This window comes from Arachis ipaensis, chromosome B1 (genome assembly GCF_059453495.1).
Source record: "Arachis ipaensis isolate K30076 ecotype BB chromosome B1, ASM5945349v1, whole genome shotgun sequence".
In the NCBI taxonomy this organism is placed as follows: domain Eukaryota; kingdom Viridiplantae; phylum Streptophyta; class Magnoliopsida; order Fabales; family Fabaceae; genus Arachis; species Arachis ipaensis.
In genome coordinates, this window is record NC_142436.1 from 66,206,774 (window position 1) to 66,231,004 (window position 24,231).

Consider the following 24,231-nt stretch of genomic DNA (forward strand, 5'->3'; position numbering starts at 1 on the left):
ATTCCAAGTTATGAGCACTTACGGGTTTTTGGCTCTTTGTGTTATGCTCAAAATAAGAATAGATGAGGGGATAAATTTGCCAGCCATAGCAAAAATGTGTGTTTGTCGGGTATCCTTTTGGGCAAAAAGGATGGAAACTATTTGACTTGAAAAAAAAAGTTTTCTTTGTCTCTCGTGACGTCCATTTTATTGATGATATGTTCTATTTTAAAGTGGATTATGCTTTGGAACCAAGGATTAAAGATATTGGATCTCATGTGACAGAAACAATTGTTGAAAAAGACACACACAATGGGCCAAGTTCAGCACCCACTGATGAGCAGATATTTTATACACTTTTTGGCATAATTTTCATATAGTTTTTAGTATGTTTTGTTTAATTTTTATTAAGTTTTTACAGGTTTTAGTGTTAAATTCACATTTTTTACTCTAAGTTTGTGTGTTTTTGTACAATTTCATGTAATTTTTAGCTGAAATTGAGGAGCTGGAGCAAAAGTCTGATTCAGAGATAAAGAAAGCACTTCAGATGTTGTCCACATCAGACCTCCTTGCATTCGGAAGAGCTTTTTTGGAGCTGTAGAAATCCAAAAGGAGCGTTCTTAACGGCTTTGGAAATCTGACTTCCAGAGATTTTCAGCAATGTATAATAATCTATACTTTGCTTCGGATTAGAAGGCCAAAAACTGGCGTCCAACGCCAGCTATCTACCCCCTTCCTGGCATCCAGCACCCAAAGAGCAGAGCTTAGTGTCCAAACACCCAGAGAGGATCCCCTAGCTGGCATTTCACACCCAAAAGACTTCATAGAACGTGGATCTCATCAAAGCTCAGCCCAAACACTTACCAAGTGGGCCCCAGAAGTTTATTTTAGCAATAAAAAGACTGTTTTACCCTTACTAGTCATTGTTTAGTATTTAAGGGATTTGATTCATGTTATTCGAACAACTTTTACTTTACCTTTACCATATTTTCGAATTTATCTTTGTATTTCTCATCAGTATGAGTTTCTAAACCTCCTAGGTTGAGGGGAGGAGCCCTGCTGAGTCCTATGAATTAATAAAAGTATTACTGTTCTTCTTCAATCCGTGTTTGATTAATTCTAAGATGTATATTCGTAATTCAACGTGGTGGATAGGATGATCAGTGACAATCAGTTTTGTTCATCACATTAAGATGAACGTGCCTGAAAAACACCCGCGTCTACTTGGGTTCGTGTGATTACTTCAGTGGAAAGCATGCACCACCAGCTTGAATCATACAGCTCTCAGACGGCTAATCCACGACTTTGTTGGGGACTTCTTGAGACATTAGTTCAGCCGATTTACAGGAAGATTAGGGTCTCTGTGGTAGAGGCTAGAACCCAATGATGCATCATTCTCTAATCTGGAAGATCCGACCTTGTCTGTGGCATTTTGAGTAGGATCATTAAGGAGAATGGACTGTATGCGCTTCATCCTCAAGCAGAGATGGATCCACACTAACCCTGGGGTTTAGACCCGGAGGAGTATTCACGACCTCTTAATAAAGGCGCCAATCACTTACAGTCTGCCATTGAAGAGATCACTCACAAGCAAAGAAGATAGTAATGCCAGAGTTAACTCAGAAATGCTAAGCAACTCCAATCCTCAATTATAACCATCTTACTGATTTCTTTGACAAAATACCTTATTCCCTTCTCTCATATTTCTCTTAATACAATTAAGCCTCAATCCAAAAACTTCTTGATTTCGCCTGATTAAGACCTGCAGGATAACCATAACTTGCTTCAAACCAACAATCCTCGTAGGATCGACCCTGACTCGCTCAGGTATTACTTGGACGACCCAGTGCACTTGTTGGTATAACAGTATGAAGGTGTGGGGATTCGTGGTACCAAGTTTTTGGCACCGTTGCTGGGGATTGTTCGAGCTTGAACAAACTAACAGATTGTTTTCTCCCTAGACCAGGTACTTTATTTCTTGATCATTTTTAATTGAGTTTTCTTTTTATTTTATTTGAGTCTTTTATTTTTATCTTTTTCTTCTCAAATTTTTCGAAAAAAAAATTAAAATCCCTTTTCAAAAATATTTTTCTTTTCTTTGTTTAATTTTTGTTCTTGGTTTGAGTCTTGCATGTTCCTGTTTTTCAATTACAAAAATTTTAAAACTTCTTCAAAAACCTTTTTCAAGTAGTTTATTTTCAAGCATCCTTAGCTTTCTGTTTGAGTCTTTTATTTGTATTCTTGGTTAAAATTTTCGAAAATTCTGAGACCTTCTTCTAAAATTCTTTTAAAATTAGTGTCTTTTTGTTTGAATCTTTTTTCAATCTTTAAGTTTGGTGTCTTCTTGTTTATTTTCTTTAATTTTTCAAAACTTTGAGTTTGGTTGTCTAAAAATTTTAAGTTTGGTGTCCTTTATATGTTCTTGTGTTCTTTGAGTTTTTGAGTCTTGTTCTTTGTGTTCTTGTTAATCTTCAAAGTGTTCTTGTATTTTCTTTTTGTTTTGAACTTAAAATTTTTAAGTTTGGTGTCCCTTTGTGTCTCCCTCCAAAAATTTTTGAAAATAAGGGGCATTAGATTTAAAAATTTTAAGTCTTGTGTCTTTTACTTGTTTTTCTCTTTCATCAATAATTCAAAAATAAAAAAATATCTTTTCTATTTTTATTTTAACTATATTTTCGAAAATTAACATTAAAAATTCAGGTTTCAATTTAAAATTTTTATCTTATCTTATCTTAGCTTTTAATTTTCAAAAATCAAATCTTTTCAAAATAAAAAATCATATCTTTTTCAAAACTCTTATCTTATCTTATTTCAAATTTAAAATTTCAACTTTCAAAAGTCAAAACTTAAATTTAAAAATTTCAAAATTCAATTTTCAAAATCCAAAATTAAAATTTTAAAATTCAATTTTCAAAATTAAATCTTTTCAAATTTCAAATCTTTTTCAAAATTTAAAAATTAAAAATTTAAAAATTCAATTTTCAAAATTCAAATTTCAAAATTCAAAATTCAAAATTTAAAATTCAAAATTTTAATTTTAATTTTCAAATTTCAAATCTTAAATTCAAATCTCTTTTTAATTAATTACTTAACTTCTCTCTCTTCTTTCTCAAAACTTTCTAACTAACTCTTCTCTCTCCTAATTTTCAAAATCTCCTCTTCTATTCTTCTTTCTTCTTTTTCGAATTTCATTCTTTTTAATTATTGTTTATCTTTTCTACTTCTATTTCTCCTTCTACACCTTCTATCTTCATTCTTCTTTCTTCATCTTCTATCTTTCTTCACCATGAACCCAAATAGGAATGAAGAGTTTAGAAGAACTCTGGGATCTTATACAAATCCCACTGCTGACTTCTATGGAAGAAGTATTAGCATACCCCACATCAAAGCAAGTAGCATTGATGACACAGTACACAGTAATGGAGTAGACCAAGATGTCTACAGATTATTGCTCTTTCCTTTTTCTGTAAAGGATCAAGCAAAAAGGTGGTTGGATAACTAGCCTAAAGCTAGTTTGAAAATTTGGAAACAGTTAGTAGACAAGTTTTTAAACCAATACTTTCCTCCAAGAAAGATGACCCAGCTGAGGCTGGACATCCAAGGCTTCAGACAATGAGATAGTGAATATCTTTATGATGCCTGTGAGAGATATAGAAAGATGCTAAGAAAATGTCCCACTGAAATGTTTTCAGAATGGGTACATTTAGACATCTTCTACTATGGGCTTTTAGACATGGCTAGAATGTCTTTGGACCACTCTGCTGGTGGTTCCATACACATGAGAAAGACCATAGGAGAAGCTCAAGAGCTTATTGAGACAGTTGCCACTAATCAGCATCTGTACTCATTTGCTGAGACTTCTATAAAAGGAGAGGTTAAGGCAGTGTTAGCTGAACCTAACCCTCTAGAATAGGATGGCCCATTGACTCAGAAATTGCACACCTTTGCCCAGCAACTTCTGGAACTGCAAGAGGCTTTGCGAGAAACTCAGGTTTCTAACAGGAATGTAGAAGCCCAACTGAGTCAAACAAGGCAGCAGTTATCTAAGCAGATAATAGAAGAATGCCAGGCTATTCAACTAAGGAGTGGGAAATCCTTAAACACCCAATCTCAGTACAATTAGAAGGAAACCCAGGTCTCTGCACACGATAACTCTGGGCGTTCAAACGCCCAAGGAGGTATCACTCCTGGCATTGAACGCCAGGAAAAGGCAGAGACTGGGCGTTCAAACCCCCAAGGAGGTAGCACCCTTGGTGTTGAATGCCCACAAGGGGGCGGTGTCCCTGGCGTTGAACGCCAGGAAGGGGACAGCAGCTTGGGCGTTGAATGCCCAAGCAAGGGAGGTCAGTCACTCACTGATAACAACCCTCCTAAGCAAGGTAGTAACCCCCTTCCAAACACACATGGCATTCGGCCTTCATCAACCAAGGTTGATGATTATAAGGCTAAGATGCCATTTCCTCAGAAACTTTGTCAAAAGGAAAAGGATAAACAATTTGCCCGCTTTGTGGACTATCTCAGAACATTAGAGATCAAAATCCCTTTTGCAGAGGCTCTTGAATAGATACCTGATGAATCCATATTTTACCATATATTTTGTTTTGATTTGAGTGGATTCTATTACATAAACCCATATTTATTCACCTAAATAGCATGCTTTTGAGATTTCTTCCTAAATTGTGCTTGAAAGTGAAAACATGCTCTTTTATGATTAATTTAGTCAATTTTATTCACTTTAATCCCATTTGGTGCCTTGATGTATTTGTTAAGTGATTTTTAGGTTTTCAAGGCAATTATGGGTTGAAGAAGTGAGGAAAAGAGCATGCAAAAGGGAAGAATTCAAGAAATGAAGGATTTGGAAAGCTGCCAGCCCTGGCCTCTCTGTACTAAATTGGTCATAAACAAAGGTCCAAATGAGGTGGTTTTAGTGACATTGGAAAGCTAACGTCTGGGGCTTCAAAATGATATGCAATTTGCTATAGTGGACATAAGTCTACATGTGCATACGCACAGGTACTTGTGCGTATGCACAAGTCAAGATTCAGCATGTGTGCGGACACACACATCTGTGCATCCGCACAGGTCCCTGCACGTGACCTCATTAATTGCAACTCACTGGCAGTGATTTTTGGGCCCAAAAACCCAATCTAACTCATTTTTTGAAGCTATTTAATGCCAAATTAAAGAAGGATGAAGGGGGGCAATTAGGGTTAGCTTTTGTTATATTTTCTCTTAGTTTCTAGAGAGAGAAGCTCCCCCCTCTCTCTAGAATTAGGGTTCTTTAGTTTAAATTCCTTTAATTTCTACTCTTAATTCTTGTTTTCATTTACTTTTCCTTGTTAATTATTGTTATTGCATCTTTGTTCTTCTTTATTTCTCTTGTATTTCCTTTATTTTGCCACTTTTATGTTATGAGTACTCTTTTGTTATTTTAATTTCAATTAATGCAAATTTATGTTTTCATGTCATTTATTGCTTTCTTTAGTTGTTATTGTCATTTTCTTGGTTTTGGTATTTTAGTATTTATTTTAATGTATTTTAATATTATTTTATTCTAATACACACCAAGTGTTTGATAAAATACTTGGCTTAGTTTTTACATAGTTTTTCTTAACTCTTGGCTTGAAATTGTTGACTTTGGTGTTCCTTGAGTCATTGATGTCCATTCTTGTTTGATATATTAGAGTAGTTAGTTGATTTGGTCTCCCTTGACTCTATGTGACCCCTTAGTGTTGACATAGGACTTAGGGATTGAGATTAACTATGCCTATTTGACTTATCTTCGATGTAAGGTTGGCTAAGTAGGATTAACTCTTCATAATCATCATATGTTTGTGGTCAATGACTAGGACAGGTAGCCTTAGCCTTCAATTACTTGCCAAGAGGTTGCTTGCATTTTAAGTTTCCTTTACTTGCATTTAATTGCTTTGACTTTTATTGCGTTGACTTTTATTTGCTTTGATATTTAATTTCTTGCATGTTTAATTTTTACATTCTTGGTTGAGAAATTGGATGTTTGGGTGGAATTGAGTTGTGGATGTCCATTCCATATTGTGTGAGAATGGTTAATTAATTTGGTTTCCATTGACGCTAGTCTTTTACTAAGTAATTAGTGAGTTGACTAGGACTTATGGATTGAGATCAATTACACCTTTTGACTAATTCTCAAGGAGGATTGACTAGTTTGTATTGCTTCCACACAATTGCTATGTTTGTGGTCCACAACTAGGATAGGAAGCCTAGATTACCCAATTCTTGCCAAGAGTTGCCATTTACATTCTTTGCATGTTCATTTACTTTCTTGCTATTTACATTTCTTGCTCTTGCCTTCATTCCCAATTCCCCATGCTCTATCTCATAGCAATTAATTGTACTTTTCATTGTAATTCCTAGGGAAGACGACCCGAGGTTGAATTACTCTCGGTTATTTCATATTGAATTTATTATTTGATTGATGTTCAATTGTTGGGTTTGGACTATACTTGAAATGGACAAATTCTACTTTTAGTATGAAAATCTAAACCCGTGCATTTGGGCTTCGTCAATACCTTCTTATGCTAAGTTTACGAAGGACATCTTAAGTCATAAGAAGGATTGGAGAGAGACAGAAATAGTCCTCCTCACTAAAGAATGCAGTGCAATCATTTAGAATAGCTTACCAGAGAAGCTTAAGGATCCTGGAAGCTTTATGATACCATGCACTCTAGGTGATGCTTGTACAAGGACAGCTCTATGTGACCATGGAGCAAGCATCAACCTAATACCTGCTTCATTAATAAAGAAACTTTGCTTGACTGATGAAGTCAAACCAACCTGCATATGCCTTCAACTTGCTGATGGTTCTATTAAGATACCATAATGAGTAATTGAAGACATGATTGTCAGGGTTGGACCCTTTGCTTTCCCCACTGACTTTGTGGTGTTGAGCATGGAATGGCACAAGAGTGCATCCCTTATTCTAGGGAGACCCTTCCTAGTTATAGGACGGATCCGCATTGATGTTGAAAAAGGAGAAGTAACCTTAAGAGTCAATGAGAAAAATTTCGTACTGAATGCTGTCAAAGTTATGCAGCATCCAGACATCCCTGAGGAATGCATGAGCATTGACCTCATTGACTCTCTGGTGAAAGAGATCAGCATGGCCGAAAGCCTCAAGGAAGGGCTGAATGATATCCAGCCTAATTCAAAGGAACCTCTGGAAACCTCTGAGAAAAAGGAGAAGCCTCCAAAACTTGAGCTTAAGCCATTACCTTCCTCCCTGAAATACGCATTTCTAGGAGAGGGAGATACCTTTCTTGTGATCATAAGTTCTGCCTTAGAACTACAGGAAGAAGAAGCCCTAATTAAAGTGCTTAAAACACATAGGACCACCCATGGGTGGACTATAAGTGACCTTAAAGGCATTAGCGCAGCCCGATGCATGCATAAAATCCTGCTGGAGGACAATGCCAAACCAGTGGTGCAACCACAAAGGCGATTGAATCCAGCTATGAAGGAAGTAGTGCAAAAAAAAGTCACTAAGCTCTGGGAGGCTGAGATCATTTATCCCATTTTTGGCAGCCCCTGGGTGAGCCCTGCCCAAGTTATTCCTAAGAAGGGAGGCATGACAGTGGTTCATAATAAAAAGAATGAGCTGATCCCTAAAATGACAGTTACAGGGTGGTGATGCGTGGACTTTTGTGATGGTATAGAATTTCTTCAATTGGATGAATTCTCGTTGCAAGTATAGTCTTACACCAACAAAGAATCCTCACATGCAAAAATTTTGGTTGTCACAAGTAACAAATCCCAAATAAGAATTAACCGAAGTATTTAAACTCCGAGTCGTCTCACGAGGATAGCAATGAAGTGGTCAACTATTGGCTACGAGAATGCAAGGAGGTTTGATTAATAAGAGGGCAAGAAATTAAATGAGTAAGAATTTAAATGACAAAACGCGTAAATCAAGCAAGTAATTAAAGGAAGCAAGATAAAGGACTCTTGGCTAAGACTTAGGTAATTGAGATCACTATCCTTGTCAATAATTCAAATATTGATGATTATGCGGAACCGAGCTCATTAGGTCTACTCACTAAAGCCTTAAGTACGTAATGTCTACTCCTAGGCTTGGAGTACATCAAATGGCTTGATCAATATCAATCCATAAGTCCCAACCTAGCTACTAATTAACTTAGTAGTAGGCTAGAGTTAATGGTTATCAAATTGATCCCCAAGGGGTATAGAATTACCAATTCAATGAAGCCCAAGGACTTAAGATCACTCAATCCCCTTAGCCTAGGCCAAGGGTCAAGAGAACAACTCAAAAACTATAGGAAGCATTATCTCAAACACCTAATGTGCAATAAAAGGAAACATCACAAAATGCTAAAATTAAGGAAACCCATAACTATCATAAGCAAGAACTCAACAATAGCAAGCAAGATCAACATAAAAGAAACATAGAAACATGAAATTGCATTAAAAGGAAATTAGATCTAACAATGTTCATCAACATACAAGAGAGCAAAATGAGAAATTGGCTTTGCAACTAAAGAAATCAAGATGGAGAATTGAGAAATTGTAAAAGAAACAAGATGAAATCAAGTGATTAATTCAAGATCCAAGACATTTTAACCTAATCCTAACCTAATTCTAGAGAGAAGAGGGAGCTTCTCTCTCTAGAAAACTAACTAAAGGCTCATGTTGACTAACTAATTACTCCCTTCTTGCTTGGACTTCAATTCTGCATGAAATACACTCAGAAAAAAGTTGGAATTGTGCCTGGGCAGCTCAGAAATCGCCCCCAGCGTTTTGCCTTTAAGTGGGTCATGTGCTAGTATCGGCGCATACGCGCCATGTGCGCGTGCGCGTCGATTGGCTGTTTCTTCCTCCGTGTGTACGCGGCATGTACGCATGCGCGTCTTTATGCGAAATCACTTTGGCGCGTGCGCGCCCTGTACGTGTGCGCACCCATCGATGCATTTTCAATTCTTGTTTCTTCATGCATTCTCCACTTTGTATGCTTTTCTCCTCATTTCTTCCATCCAATACTTGCCTTATGAACCTGAAATCACTTAACAAACACATCAAGGCATCAAATGTAATTAAAGTGAATTAAAATCACCAATTTAAGGGCCTAAAAGCATGTTTTCACACTTAAGCAAAATTCAAGGGAGAATTACAAAACCATGCTATTTCACTGAATAAATGTGGGAAAAGGTGATAAAATCCCCTAAAATAAGCACAAGATAAACCACGAAATCGGGGTTTATCAAATCTCCCCATACTTAAAACTAAGCATGTCCTCATGTTAAAATCAAGAAAGAAGCAAAGGGGTATCAACATTTATTCAATGCAAACTAACTAAATGTAATCTATCCATATGCACCTATTTACATGAATGCAATGGCTTACTCAAAATAAATCAATCTCCAAGAATACGCATGCAAGCACAAGGGCTAAGGCAATAGCAATCAAAACAAACCCACAATTGAGTTGAATCATTAAGAGATTTTCATAAACTTGCAAGAAATGAAGATCATGGGTAAAAACATGTAATTGAGCGATCGAACCCTCGCCAGATGTGTATCCGCTCTACTCACTCAAGTGTATGGGGTTGATTCACTAAATTCTCCCCCAATCATGCTTTTCAAGATTTGTTTTTCATCTAACAAATCAACAATTACTTTATGCATGCATACAAATATCATGAGGGCTTTCCCATAGGTTGTAATGGGGCTAGGGTCAAGGTAGGATGCATATGGTCAAGTGAGTTAGAATTTTGAATCTTTGATTAACTTAAACTTCCCACCTAACCTATGACAACCTATACAATTCCAAACAAACCTAACTACCCATTCTTCACTTTTACACACACTCATGTATTCTCTTTTGGTCACCACACATATGCATTGATCATTATTAAGCTTTAAACTTTGGGACATTTTTGTCCCCTTTTTATTGCCATTCTTTTTCTTTCTTTTTCTATATATATATATATAATACATGAGTATGTACCCATTTCCCAAGATTTTCAACACAAACATGAAAACACACTTTTATCTCTATCCAATGTACCTAACTTTTCCAAAATCAAGTAATGAACACTCTCACTAGCCTAAGCTAATCAAAGATTCAAACAAGGGATATTTATTATTTTTCACTTAGGCTTGTAATGTGCTTCAATTAAGAATAAGTGGGTTAAGTATAGGCTCAAACTTGGTTAACAATGGAAGATAAAAGGTAGGCTATTTGGGTAAGTGAGCTATTTGAACAATGGCCTCAATCATATAAATGCAAGTATACACAAAATAATGGACATAAAGAATCAAACAAATCAAAGATTACAATCATAGGAAGAGAATAATGCACACAAGAATAAAAATAAGTGGTCATATGATGTAACCACCCAATTAGGCTCAAAACTCTCATGCTTGTGTTCTTAGCTCAAAACATGATCCACAAAGTGTATTAATCAAGCAAGTTCTAAAAAATTTTTTCAACCAATTGGAGTGGTGCTCTAGAAATGGAATTCTTGGAAATTTTCATCATATTGACTAAGCTTATTCTAATGCAATGTTGTGATTTAGAAAATTTTAAAAATTTTTCCTAGTTTACCTCCTTTTCAATTAAAACACAATTCTTATACAAAAAGGGGCAACTAGGTTTTAACAATCCAAAATATTTTCCTAATCACAATCAAAAGCCAAGATGCAATATACACATATATAATAAAGGTGCGCAGCAACCAAAATAAGGGTATCCACAATAGCAAATATGTACAATAATCCCAAAATGATCTCAAAGATAAGGTGCAAAATAAAATAAAGTAGCAGAAAATAGAAGATAAATGTCTGAAAGTTTACCACACAAATACTATCCACCGGTCACGAATGGTGACCTCCCCACACTTTAGGATGAAGCATCATCCTCGATACTACTGCTGAAGCTTGGGATGGGGGTCAACAGTCGCACCGGGCTGTGGCTCGGGCTGTGGCTGTGGCTCAGGCTCAGGCTGTGGCTTTGGCTCAGGCTCAGGCCGGGGCTATGGTACTGGCTGTGAGTCCTCAGGGGGTTGCTGAACCTTTGTGGGGGCCTGTGTCTCTGGTGGTGCCTCCTGCTGAGCCGGCTCCTTAGCATGCTCCTCCTCCTGATCCTGCTTATTGGAGGCGGGAGAGTCTGGGAGCGGAGGTAACTCAATACCCTGTGATACGAACACCTGGTATATACGATCGAAATATCACATGATGTGACGCTCGCTGCACTCGATGAAGCGAAATAGGCGCTGTACCAACATGTATGTTGGCTCAGGTGCTGGCGGTGGTGGTAAGGGTGCTACGGCTGAAGTAGAGGAGGGTCCTACTGCTGCTGATGATGATGAAGGCTGAGCTGCCTCCACCACTACTCTGGTTCGAGAACGGCGTCTGGGTGGAGGCTTCTCGTGCACCCACCCACCCCATGGAATAGTAACCTCCTTGTCTTCGTCATCTGGGGGTGGTGGTGTCACATCATCGTCTTCCCACGGGACATCAGCTAGCTCAATCATGCTGATGACTAGCGAAATAGGCCACGAATGTGTGCGTGCCACATGCTCTGCCTGATCAGCCGGGGGAAATCTACCTCTTTCCCCTCTATGACACAGCCAATAAGAACTAGCATATCCATCAGAATCTCTGAGAAGTGAGTGGTGGGCAAGATATAATGGGCGAATATATGCTGCCAAGTCTTAGCCTCTCTCGACAGATAAGTGAAAAACATCCCCTTGGGCTTCTTGTTCCCAGAATCCACAACCCAAGGGGTGTCCGGTGTGGCAATCATGTGCTTCAGCGCCTCATAATCAAAAGTCATGCAGTGGATAGCTACCTCTGCATGCTGACAGGCGCATGGGTCACCAGTACGAGGTCGGCAAAGCAATGCCTCCCCAATAGCTGCCTCGGTGATCAAAATCTCTCTACCCCGCAGATGGACTGAATCAAGAGTGGCACGAAAGAAGTTACAGTAGAACTCCCTCACCCACGAAGTGTTTATCCTCCCCAAATCTCTATCAACAAAGTCCAAGCCCAACTCCAGAATACGGCTATTGATGGTGCGTCTCACATCATTGGGAAGGACCAGTTTCTTCTCGATGTTCAGATTCGTCTTCTGATATTTCGGGAAGCAAAGCTCACTGTAGAGGTTGGGAAACTTGATTGGGTCGGTGGATGGGAGTAGATGATTCTCTATGTCCACGTCATTCAAGGGATTCTTAGCATAATTAGCATAAGGAAAAGGGGTAGAGGCTTTAGAGCGCTTCCTCTTCTTCGAGGTAGTAGCTATGGCTTTTCCTTTTTCCGACATCCTGAAAACAGATGTGATATGATATAAGCAGCTAGCCAAGTAGATGTAAAGCACTCAAGGTAAGACATATTCATGAAGTGAGTGAAGAAAAGAGAATTCTTGGAATGCAAGTAACAAAATTCAGAAATCAAATCAAGTCATAAACCAAGAATTTAAACCAGATTTGCATAATGCTTATTCATTGAGCCTAAGGAACGCCATATTCAAAAGAATGATTAAGGAGTTATTTTCAAAACAAAAGGAAGAAATTAGTTGGTTAATCAAGTTAGAATTAGAAATTAGTTCAAAAATCAGTGATATGACAGTTATCGGCTCAATTAAAAGAAGTGTACAAAATAGAATGCAAGCATACTCACAACCATGAAATGCACATAGTCATTGATGATGGAATATGATATTGCCAAAAAGCAACCAATATGAAAACAAGTCATCAATCAATGTAAAGATCACCAGAGTTGTATTAATTGGTGTTAGTAAAATCGAAACTCTGAAAAATAAGTCAATCAAGAAACATTCAACATCCAATTCAATGGGGCATAAAAGTCACGAGTTGAAGAAAGAATGGAAAACCTCATGATCCAGGTGACTTAAGGCAAATTTGGCATGAATATAATGAACCAAATCAGCCACATAGATTAAAAACCTTTAAACTTGTGAGTTTATGCAAAAGAGGCACAAAATGCCAAAAGAGTTTCAAGTTATGGTCAATCTGGAAATTTATTCAAACTACTCAATGCATAGAAGTAAAGTAGCAATATAAACAAGCAAAGAATATAATAAGCATGACCAAAACTTGTAAACATGTTCTTGAGGAGTTTCCAAAACCATTTAGCAAACAAAATTCTATTGACACAGAATTTCGTCGAATAGAAGCTTGTTGCACCAAATAAAACAACGCTATTTCATAGAACATGGTTAGGAAAAATCCGGCAGCATTTCAGCAGTAAATTGGCTATTTTCCAAATTCAAACAAACAGTGCAGATTCCATATGAATTCATTACAATTAAACACAAAAACCAGACGTTAATTCATATGAAATAAACATGTAAGCCAACAGATAGCAACAAACATCAATAAGCAATTCAAACCAAGCCAACCAGTAACGAGCAGCAATGAGCAATTAAGCAACCAGAAGTCATGAGGAAAGCAACATTCAGCAACAACAATCCAGGGAAAGTTAATGAAGTAGTAGCACTTTCAATCATCATCATTATTCAAAACATACCTAAATTTACTATCCAGCCCAGATTCTCTAACCACCTAATTAAACTAAACTAACTAAACTAATTGAACTAAACAGGTTAAACAGAATGAGCTAAACTAGATTAATCAAATAGAAGTAAAATGCAAATGAGAAGAAAAGGAACCTGTGAAGCAGGGGATCGGGAAAGAGGAAGGGCAAGGAGACAGAGAAGGGGAGGACGGAGGAAGAAGAGTGAACGGTGGTGCTGCCCAGGAATGGTGGCAGCACAGTGGAGCTCGTGGTGGCTCTCAGGTGGCACCGGGACAGAGCCGGAGACAGAGCAGGGGCGAAGTGACAAGGAGAAAGAGAGGGCAAAGAAGGGAGGAAGAGTGAGGGAAGATGGAAGAGATGTGTGGTCGCGGGATGCTCGTCGGCGACAATGGTTCTCGCGGCGGCTATTGATGGTTGCAGCAGAGAGTGAAAAAGGGTAAGAGAGAGCAGAGAAGTGAGAATGGTGAGAGAGAGAAGATGGGATGAATACGGCCGGCGGTGACGAGGTGTTCGCCGGACGGTGGCGGTTATGGGTGGTAAATGTGGAGGTTTGAGAGGAGATGGTTATGAAGGAAGGAAGGAGAGGGAGAGACATTGGGGGAGTGAAGGAGTGCACGATTGCGTTAGGGCTCTCGTGTCTCTGGGGTAAGTGAAATTTTGAATCCACGCGAGCGCGCACCGTGTGCGTCCGCGTGGGTGGGAAAATAAGGAACTGGCACGGAAGCGTCATACGCGCCTGCACGTGGATGGGAGATATGGGAATGGGCGCGGATGCGTATGGTGCACGTCCGCGTGGGTGAGCTGGGCCAGAGGCACAAAAGTGGCCCAGAGTTGGCACAACACTCGGGTCTTTAGCCTGGGTGATGCAAAGCTGCATCGACGCGCGCGCGCACTGTGCGCTTGCACGTAGATGAGGTGAACGATGATGGGACGCGGGGGCGCCAGGAGTGCCTACGCGTGGGTTGGGCAACGCAAAAAGGACACGGATGCGTACAGCGTGCGCCCGCGCGGGTTAAGGCACAGAGTTGGCCCAAAAGTAGCACAACTCTCTGGTCCTTGGCCCAGAAAGCTCAAATGCACAGCCAGCGCACGCGCGCACTGTGTGCTTGCGCGTGGCTTCTCTCTCTCTCTCTCTCTCTCTCTCTCTCTCTCTCTCTCTCTCTCTCTCTCTCTCTCTCTCTCTCTCTCTCTCTTTTATGGAAACATAAAATATATACAAGAACATCAATGCATATGGTTTACATATGATGAATACATGAGTATGTACCCAATTCCCAAGATTTTCAACACAAACAAAAAAACACACTTTTATCTCTACCCAATGTACCTAACTATCCCAAAATCAAGTAATGAACACTCTCACTAGCCTAAGCTAATCAAAGATCCAAACAAGGGACATTTGTTGTTTTTCACTTAGGCTTGTAATGTGCTTCAATTAAGAATAAGTGGGTTAAGTATAGGCTCAAAATTGGTTAACAATGGAAGATAAAAGGTAGGCTATTTGGGTAAGTGAGCTATTTGAACAATGGCCTCAATCATATAAATGCATGTATACACAAAATAATGGACATAAAGAATCAAACAAATCAAAGATTACAATCATAGGAAGAGAATAATGCACACAAGAATAAAAATAAGTGTCATATGATGTAACCACACAATTAGGCTCAAAACTCTCATGCTTGTGTTCTTAGCTCAATACATGATCCACAAAGTGTATTAATCAAGCAAGTTCTAAAAAAAATTTTCAACCAATTGGAGTGGTGCTCTAGAAATGGAATTCTCGGAAATTTTTATCATATTGACTAAGCTTATTCTAATGCAATGTTGTGATTTAGAAAATTTTAAAAATTTTCCCTAGTTTACCCCCTTTTCAATTAAAACACAATTCTTATACAAAAAGGGGCAACTAGGTTTTAACAATCCAAAATATTTTACTAATCGCAATCAAAAGCCAAGATGCAATATACACATATATAATAAAGGTGCGCAGCAACCAAAATAAGGGTATCCACAATAGCAAATATGTACAATAAACCCAAAATGATCTCAAAGATAAAGTGCAAAATAAAATAAAGTAGCAGAAAATAGAAGATAAATGTCTGAAAGTTCACCACACAAATGCTATCCACCGGTCACGAACGGTGACCTCCCCACACTTTAGGATGAAGCATCATCCTCGATGCTACTGTTGAAGCTCGGGATGGGGGTCAATAGTCGCACCGGGCTGTGGCTTGGGCTGTGGCTGTGGCTCAGGCTCAGGGGGTGGCTGTGGTACTGGCTGTGAGTCCTCAGGGGACTGTTGAACCTCTGTGGTGGCCTGTGTCTCTGGTGGTGTCTCCTGCTGAGCCGGCTCCTCAGCATGCTCCTCCTCCTGATCCTGCATGTCGGAGGTGGGAGAGTCTGGGAGCAGAGGTATCTCAATACCCTGTGATACGAACACCTGGTCTATGCAATCGAGACGTTGCATGATGAGACGCTCGTTGCACTCCATGAAGCGAAATAGGCACTGTACCAACAGGTATGTCGGCTCAGGTGCTGGCGGTGGTGGTAAGGGTGTTGCCGTTGAATTAGAGGAGGGTCCTGCTGCTGCTGCTGCTGATGATGAAGGCTGAGCTGCCTCCACCACTACTCTGGCTTGTGAACGGCGTCTGGGTGGAGGCTTCTCGTGCACCCACCCACCCCATGGAATAGTAACCTCCTTGTCGTCGTCATCTGGGGGTGGTGGTGTCACATCATCATCCTCCCACGGGACATCAGCTAGCTCAATCATGCTGGTGACCAGTGTAGGAAATGGCAGTAGGCCACGAATGTGCGCGCGCCACATACTCTGCCTGATCAGCCGGGGGAAATCTACCTCTTTCCCCTCTATGACACAACCAATAAGAACTAGCATATCCATCGGAATCTCTTAGAAGTGAGTAGTGGGCAAGACATAATGGACGAATATATGCTGCCAAGTCTTAGCCTCTCTCGACAAATAAGTGAAAAGCATCCCCTTGGGCTTCTTGTTCTCAGAATCCACCACCCAAGGGGTGTCTAGTGTGACAATCACGTTCTTCAGTGCCTCATAATCAAAATTCATGCAAAGGATAGCTACCTCTGCCTGCTGACAGGCGCATGGGTCACCAGTACGAGGTTGGCAAAGCAATGCCTCCCCAATAGCTGCCCCGGTGATCAAAATCTCTCTACCCCACAGATGGACTGAATCAAGAGTGGCACGAAAGATGTTGCAGTAGAACTCCCTCACCCACGAAGTGTTTATCCTCCCAAAATCTCTATCAACAAAGTCCAAGCCCAACTCTAGACTACAGCTATTGATGGCGCATCTCACATCATTGGGAAGGACCAGTTTCTTCTCGATGTTCAGATTCATCTTCCGATATTTCGGGAAGCGAAGCTCACAGTAGAGGTTGGGAAACTTGATTGGGTCGGTGGATGGGAGTAGCTGATTCTCTATGTCCACGTCATTCAAGGGATTCTTAGCATGATTAGCATAAAGGAGAAGGGGTAGAGGCTTTAGAGCGCTTCCTATTCTTCGAGGTAGTAGCTATGGCTTTTCCTTTTTCTGACATCCTGAAAACAGATGTGATATGATATAAACAGCTAGCCAAGTAGATGTAAAGCACTCAAGGTAAGACATATTCATGAAGTGAGTGAAGAAAAGAGAATTCTTGGAATGCAAGTAACAAAATTCAAAATTCAAATCAAGTCACAAACCAAGAATTTAAACCAGATTTGCATAATGCTTATTCATTGAGCCTAAGGAACGCCATATTCAAAAGAATGATTAAGGAGTTATGTTCAAAACAAAAGGAAGAAATCAGTTAGTTAATCAAGTTAGAATTAGAAATTAGTTCAAAAATCAGTGATATGATAGTTATCGGCTCAATTAAAAGAAGTGTACAAAATAGGAATGCAAGCATACTCACAACCATGAAATGCACATAGTCATTGATGATGGAATATGATATTGCCAAAAAGCAACCAATGTGAAAACAAGTCATCAATCAATGTAAAGATCACAAGAGTTGTATTAATTGGTGTTAGTAAAATCGAAACTCTGAAAAACAAGTCAATCAAGAAACATTCAACATCCAATTCAATGGGGCATAAAAGTCACGAGTTGAAGCAAGAATGGAAAACCTCATGATCCAAGTGACTTAAGGCAAATTAGGCATGAATATAATGAACCAAATCAGTCACATAGATTAAAAACCTTTAAACTTGTGAGTTTATGCAAAAGAGGCACAAAATCCCAAAAGAGTTTCAAGTTATGGTCAATCTGGAAATTTATTCAAACTACTCAATGCATAGAAGTAAAGTAGCAATATAAACAAGCAAAGAATATAATAAGCATAACCAAAACTTGTAAACATGTTCTTGAGGAGTTTCCAAAACCATTTAGCAAACAAAATTCTATTGACACAGAATTTTGTCGAATAGAAGCTTGTTGCACCAAATAAAACAACGCTATTTCATAGAACATGGTTAGGAAAAATCCGGCAGCATTTCAGCAGTAAATTGGCTATTTTTCAAATTCAAACAAACAGTGCAGATTCCATATGAATTCATTACAATTAAACACAAAAACCAGACGTGAATTCATATGAAATAAACATGTAAGCCAACAGATAGCAACAAACATCAATAAGCAATTCAAACCAAGCCAACCAGCAACGAGCAGCAATGAGCAATTAAGCAACCAGCAGTCATGAGGAAAGCAACATTCAGCAACAACAATCCAAGGAAAGTTAATGAAGCAGTAGCACTTTCAATCATCATCATTATTCAAAACAAATCTAAATCCACTATCCAGCCCAGATTCTCTAACCACCTAATTAAACTAAACTAACTAAACTAATTGAACTAAATAGGTTAAACAGAATGAGCTAAACTAGATTAATCAAATAGAAGTAAAATGCAAATGAGAAGAAAGGGAACCTGTGAAGCAGGGGATCGGGACAGAGGAAGGGCAGGGAGACAGAGCAGGGGAGGACGGAGGAAGAGGAGTAAACGGTGGCGCTGCCCAGGAATGGTGGCGACGCAGTGGAGCTCGTGGTGGCTCTCAGATGGCACTGGGACAGAGCCGGAGTCAGAGCAGGGGCAAAGTGACAAGGAGAAAGAGAGGGCGAGGAAGGGAGGAAGAGCGAGGGAAGAAGGAAGAGGTGTGTGGTCGCGGGATGCTCGCCGGTGACAATGGTTGTCGTGGCGGCTATTGATGGTTGCAGCAGAGAGTGAGAAAGGGTAAGAGAGAGCAGAGAAGTGAGAATGGTGAGAGAGAGAAGATGGGATGAATACGGCCGGCAGTGACGAGGTGTTCGCCGGACGGTGGCGGTTATGTGTGGTAAATGTGGAGGTTTGAGAGGAGATGGTTATGGAGGAAGGAAGGAGAGGGAGATCCGTTGGGGGAGTGAAGGAGTGCGCGACTGCGTTAGGGCTCTCGCGTCTCTGGGGTAAGTGAAATTTTGAATCCACGCGAGCGCACACCGTGCGCGTCCGCGTGGTTGGGAAAATAAGGAACTGGCGCGGAAGCGTCATACGCGCCTGGGCGTGGATGGGAGATATGGGAATGGGCGCGAATGCGTATGGTGTGCGTCCGCGTGGGTGAGCTGGGCCAGAGGCACAAAAGTGGCCCATTGTTGGCACAACTCTCGGGTCTTTGGCCTGGGTGATGCAAAACTGCATCGACGCGCGCGTGCACTGTGCGCTTGCGCGTAGATGAGGTGAACGATGTTGGGACGCGGGGGCACTAGGAGTGCCTACGCGTGGGTAGGGCAACGCAAAAAGGACGCGGACGCATACAGCGTGCGGCCGCACGGGTTAAGGCATAGAGTTGGCACAAAAGTCGCACAACTCTCTAGTCCTTGGCCCAGAAAGCTCAAATGCACAGCCGGCGCGCGCGCAGTGTGTGCTTGCGCGTGGCTTATCTCTCTCTCTCTCTCTCTCTCTCTCTCTCTCTCTTTTTATGGAAACATAAAATATATACAAGAACATCAATGCATATGGTTTACACATGATTAATACATGAGTATGTACCCAATTCCCAAGATTTTCAACACAAACAAGAAAACACACTTTTATCTCTACCCAATGTACCTAACTTTCCCAAAATCAAGTAATGAACACTCTCACTAGCCTAAACTAATCAAAGATCCAAACAAGGGACATTTGTTGTTTTCCACTTAGGCTTGTAATGTGTTTCAATTAAGAATAAGTGGGTTAAGCATAGGCTCAAAATTGGTTAACAATGGAAGATAAAAGGTAGGCTATTTGGGTAAGTGAGCTATTTGAACAATGGCCTCAATCATATAAATGCATGTATACACAAAATAATGGACATAAAGAATCAAACAAATCAAATATTACAATCATAGGAAGAGAATAATGCACACAAGAATAAAAATAAGTGGTCATATGATGTAACCACACAATTAGGCTCAAAACTCTCATGCTTGTATTCTTAGCTCAATATATGATCCACAAAGTGTATTAATCAAGCAAGTTCTAAAAAAATTTTTCAACCAATTGGAGTGGTGCTCTAGAAATGGAATTCTTGAAAATTTTCATCCTATTGACTAAGCTTATTCTAATGCAATGTTGTGATTTAGAAAATTTTAAAAATTTTCCCTAGTTTACCCCCTTTTCAATTAAAACACAATTCTTATACAAAAAGGGGCAACTAGGTTTTAACAATCCAAAATATTTTACTAATCGCAATCAAAAGCCAAGATGCAATATACACATATATAATAAAGGTGCGCAGAAACCAAAATAAGGGTATCCACAATAGCAAATATGTACAACAATCCCAAAATGATCTCAAAGATAAAGTGCAAAATAAAATAAAGTAGCAGAAAATAGAAGATAAATGTCTGAAAGTTCACCACACAAATGCTATCCACCGGTCACGAACGGTGACCTCCCCACACTTTAAGATGAAGCATCATCCTCGATGCTACTGTTGAAGCTCGGGATAGGGGTCAACAGTCGCACCGGGCTGTGGCTTGGGCTGTGGCTGTGGCTCAAGCTCAGGGGGTGGCTGTGGTACTGGCTGTGAGTCCTCAGGGGACTGCTGAACCTCTGTGGTGGCATGTGTCTCTGGTGGTGTCTCCTGCTGAGCCGGCTCCTCAGCATGCTCCTCCTCCTGATCCTGCTTGTCGGAGGTGGAAGAGTCTGGGAGCGGAGGTAGCTCAATACCCTGTGATACGAATACCTGGTCTATGCGATCGAGACATTGCATGATGAGACGCTCGTTGCACTCCATGAAGCGAAATAGGCGTTGTACCAACAGGTATGTCGGCTCAGGTGCTGGCGGTGGTGGTAAAGGTGCTGCGGCTAAAGTAGAAGAGGGTCATGTTGCTGCTGCTGATGATGAAGGCTAAGCTGCCTCTACCACTACTCTGGCTCAAGAACGGTGTCTGGGTGGAGGCTTCTCGTGCACCCACCCATCCCATGGAATAGTAACCTCCTTGTCATCGTCATCTAGGGGTGGTGGTGTCACATCATCGTCCTCCCACGGGACATCAGCTAGCTCAATCATGCTAGTGACCTGTGTAGGAAATGGCAGTAGGCCACGAATGTATGCGCACCACATTCTCTGCCTGATCAGCCAGGGGAAATCTACCTCTTTCCCCTCTCTGACACAGCCAATAAGAACTAGCATATCCATCGGAATCTCTGAGAAGTGAGTGTTGGGCAAGATATAATGGGCGAATATATGCTGCCAAGTCTTAGCCTTTCTCGACAGATAAGTGAAAAGCATCCCCTTGGGCTTCTTGTTCCCAGAATCCACCACCCAAGCGGTGTCCGGTGTGGCAATTGATGACATGTCACCATGTCATGTTTTTCTATGCTTTTTCATTTGTTTTCAATAGGTTTTATGCACTTTCTTGAGCCATAAGCAAGCCAATTGGGTAGATTTTCATGCTTCCTTTGATTTAATCAACCATGTATGAATTCATGCTATTTCATGAGGTTTTATGCTATAATTGTCACATATTACGAAAGAATGAATATCTCATGATTTTGAGCATAGCTTTGATGTGTTTGGTTGATTAATGATAGGTGAAGAAAGCTTGGAGAAAGGTTGAAGCAAGAAGGAATAGCTAGGAGGAAGAGAGGACAAAAAGCTGGACCAAAAGTTAGCCCCTAACTTTTTGGCTAACTTTTGGGCAAAAGTTGGAGCAAAAGTTAGCCCCTAACTTTTTGGCTAACTTTTGGCATGAAAAACACTCCCTGGATGAGCAAAAGTTTGCGCCAACGTTAGCCCCTAACTTTTTGGCTAACGTTGGCACATGTAAAACACTCCCTGGGCTAGCAAAAGTTTGCGCCAACGTTAGCCCCTAACTTTATGGCTAACGTTGGCGCCATGAGTGTGCAAGGGGTATACTTCCAACAAGAATAACTTGAGCTACAGAGCTCCAAATAAGGTGATTCAAAAAGCAATGGAAAGTAGGAATCGAGAGCTTTCCAAGCATATATGGCACTGTATGGTGGACACTAAATTTGAGGGAGAAAACTGCCCCGCAATGAGCATAAACGAACATGGTGGCAACCTGCAGTGAGGCCAACTGACCTCTGCACCTTCGACGGAGTATAACTCGAGCTGTAGAGCTCCAAATGATGTGCTCCCAACGGCATTGGAAAGTAGACATCCAGGGCTTTCCAACAATGTGTAATAGTATGGGGTGGACAATATGTTTGAGCCTCCAGAACTGGCGTTTTCGACCACGTTTGAGGCAAACGTCGCCTCAAACGCTGCACACCAAAGCCAGCAACCTTGTCCTCTTCAAATGAGCATAACTTGAGTTGTAGATGTCCAATTGAGGTGATTACAATTGGGTTAGAAAGCTGACATTCAGAGCTTTCCAACCATATATAATAGTCTATAGTTGGCATGAAATTGGCAACGTTGACAAGAGGACAAAGTAGTACCCCACACATGCACACAAGGGGGCCAACGTTGGAGCAAAAGTTTGACCCCTAACTTTTGCCCCAACGTTGGTATCAGCAAGGAAGGGTGCTGATGTGAAAAGTTGGAGCAAAAGTTAGACCCTAACTTTTACTCCAACTTTTACTCAAGCTTTCATGATTCCAAACCCGGTTCAATTCGGTTCTTCTCCAAACTCCAAGAGCAATCAACCAAGGCCTCTATCAACCCAATTCCATCAAGAGCAAGGGCCCAATTGACACCACTCAAAGGCACAAGAGATAGTTAGAATAGAAATTTAATTTTAATTGTAATTGGTTTTCATTTTGTAAAAATGCCTATATAAGGCATCATTCTCATTTTAGAAAGAAAGCCCGAATAGAGAGAATAGGGGGCGAGCTCCACTAGGGAGCATTAGGAATACAGAACTCTCTCTCTTAGTTTTCATTTTTGTTTTGAATCTTGGGTTGAGAATTGAAGAAATTCTGTTTCAATCTCACCTTGAGAATTCTCTCTGTTTACTTGTCTACATAATTTCAGTGAATTGTGATTTGAATCAAAACTCTCTTTACTTCTTTCTTCTCTATTTTCTTCTGCAATTATTCTCTGTTGGATCAAGGAAGGAATTGAGATCTAGACTTGGTCTCTAGTCTCATCCAACCCCTGAGATCTTCAACCTCTCATTTAGATTTTGCAATTGAGCCAAATTGCTCTCTATTTTGATTTTAAAGTGATTTTCCAAATCTGTTGAACCTGCTGCATCTTTCACTTCTCTGTTTGATTTTTAATTACACTTCCGTGTTTGATTTCATGAATCCCAGTACCTAATTTCCTTTATTCTTCTTGCAATTTAACTTTCCAATTGTTCTAAGCTTTGATTTACTGCTTTCATTTAATTTCCCTGCACCCAGTCCCCTTTACTTTCATGCAATTTATATTTCTTGTAATTTAAGTTTCAGCTATTTTACTTTCTTGCTCTATAAGTTACTTGCAATTTTACTTTCTGCACTTTATAATTCCTGCAAGTTTACATTCTGTTGGCTTCAATTGTCATTCAAATCACTCAATGTTAGCTTGACTAAACTAACTACCCACTAAAGTTGCTTGATCCATCAATCCCTGTGGGATCGACCTCACTCCCGTGAGTTTTATTACTTGATACGACCCGGTGCACTTGTCGGTGAGTTTTGGGTGTTTTGGAGAAATTTGTTTTTCCACAGAAATATCCCATCAAGTTTTTGGCGCCGTTGCCGGGGATTGATTTAGATCAACAATGATTAAGTGGGTGAGAAGTCTAGATTAAGCATTTTCTTTATTTTTGTTCTCTGTTCTAAGTTGAAACCAAGGTGTTTGAGTTTTTGCCTCACTAAGAAATTCTCATCTCTGATATGAGTAATTTCAATTTTCATTGATGTTTGCAAAATACAAATGGAGTTCAACTCATCATTTGGTCAAACAAAATTTTATGGGATATTACCATCCATCATCAATCTCTAATGGTGGCTGGAAATATCACCAAGAGAATACACATTCTGAGCACTCCAATTCATGGAGACTTGCTTCAGAGACACAAGATGAGCAAAAAAATCATATGGGATACCAACCACCACCACAAAATGATTCATATCATTATCCTCATGGTGGATGGAAGCATCACCAAGGAATGGAAGAGCATCCACCCTCACGTCCCAGTTTCTCATTTGAAAGTTCTTCATCACTTGATTATGATTACTCTCAACCTTCATCTCTTGAATCAACAGATGAGGAGTA

The 24,231-nt window shown here is 40.1% G+C and overlaps 1 pseudogene; it reads right to left on the reverse strand.

Moving 5' to 3' along the window:
• Positions 1–10,869: 10,869 nt before the first annotated feature.
• On the reverse strand, positions 10,870–11,417 carry LOC148576882 (uncharacterized; annotated as a pseudogene).
• Between the last annotated feature and the right edge of the window lie 12,814 nt (positions 11,418–24,231).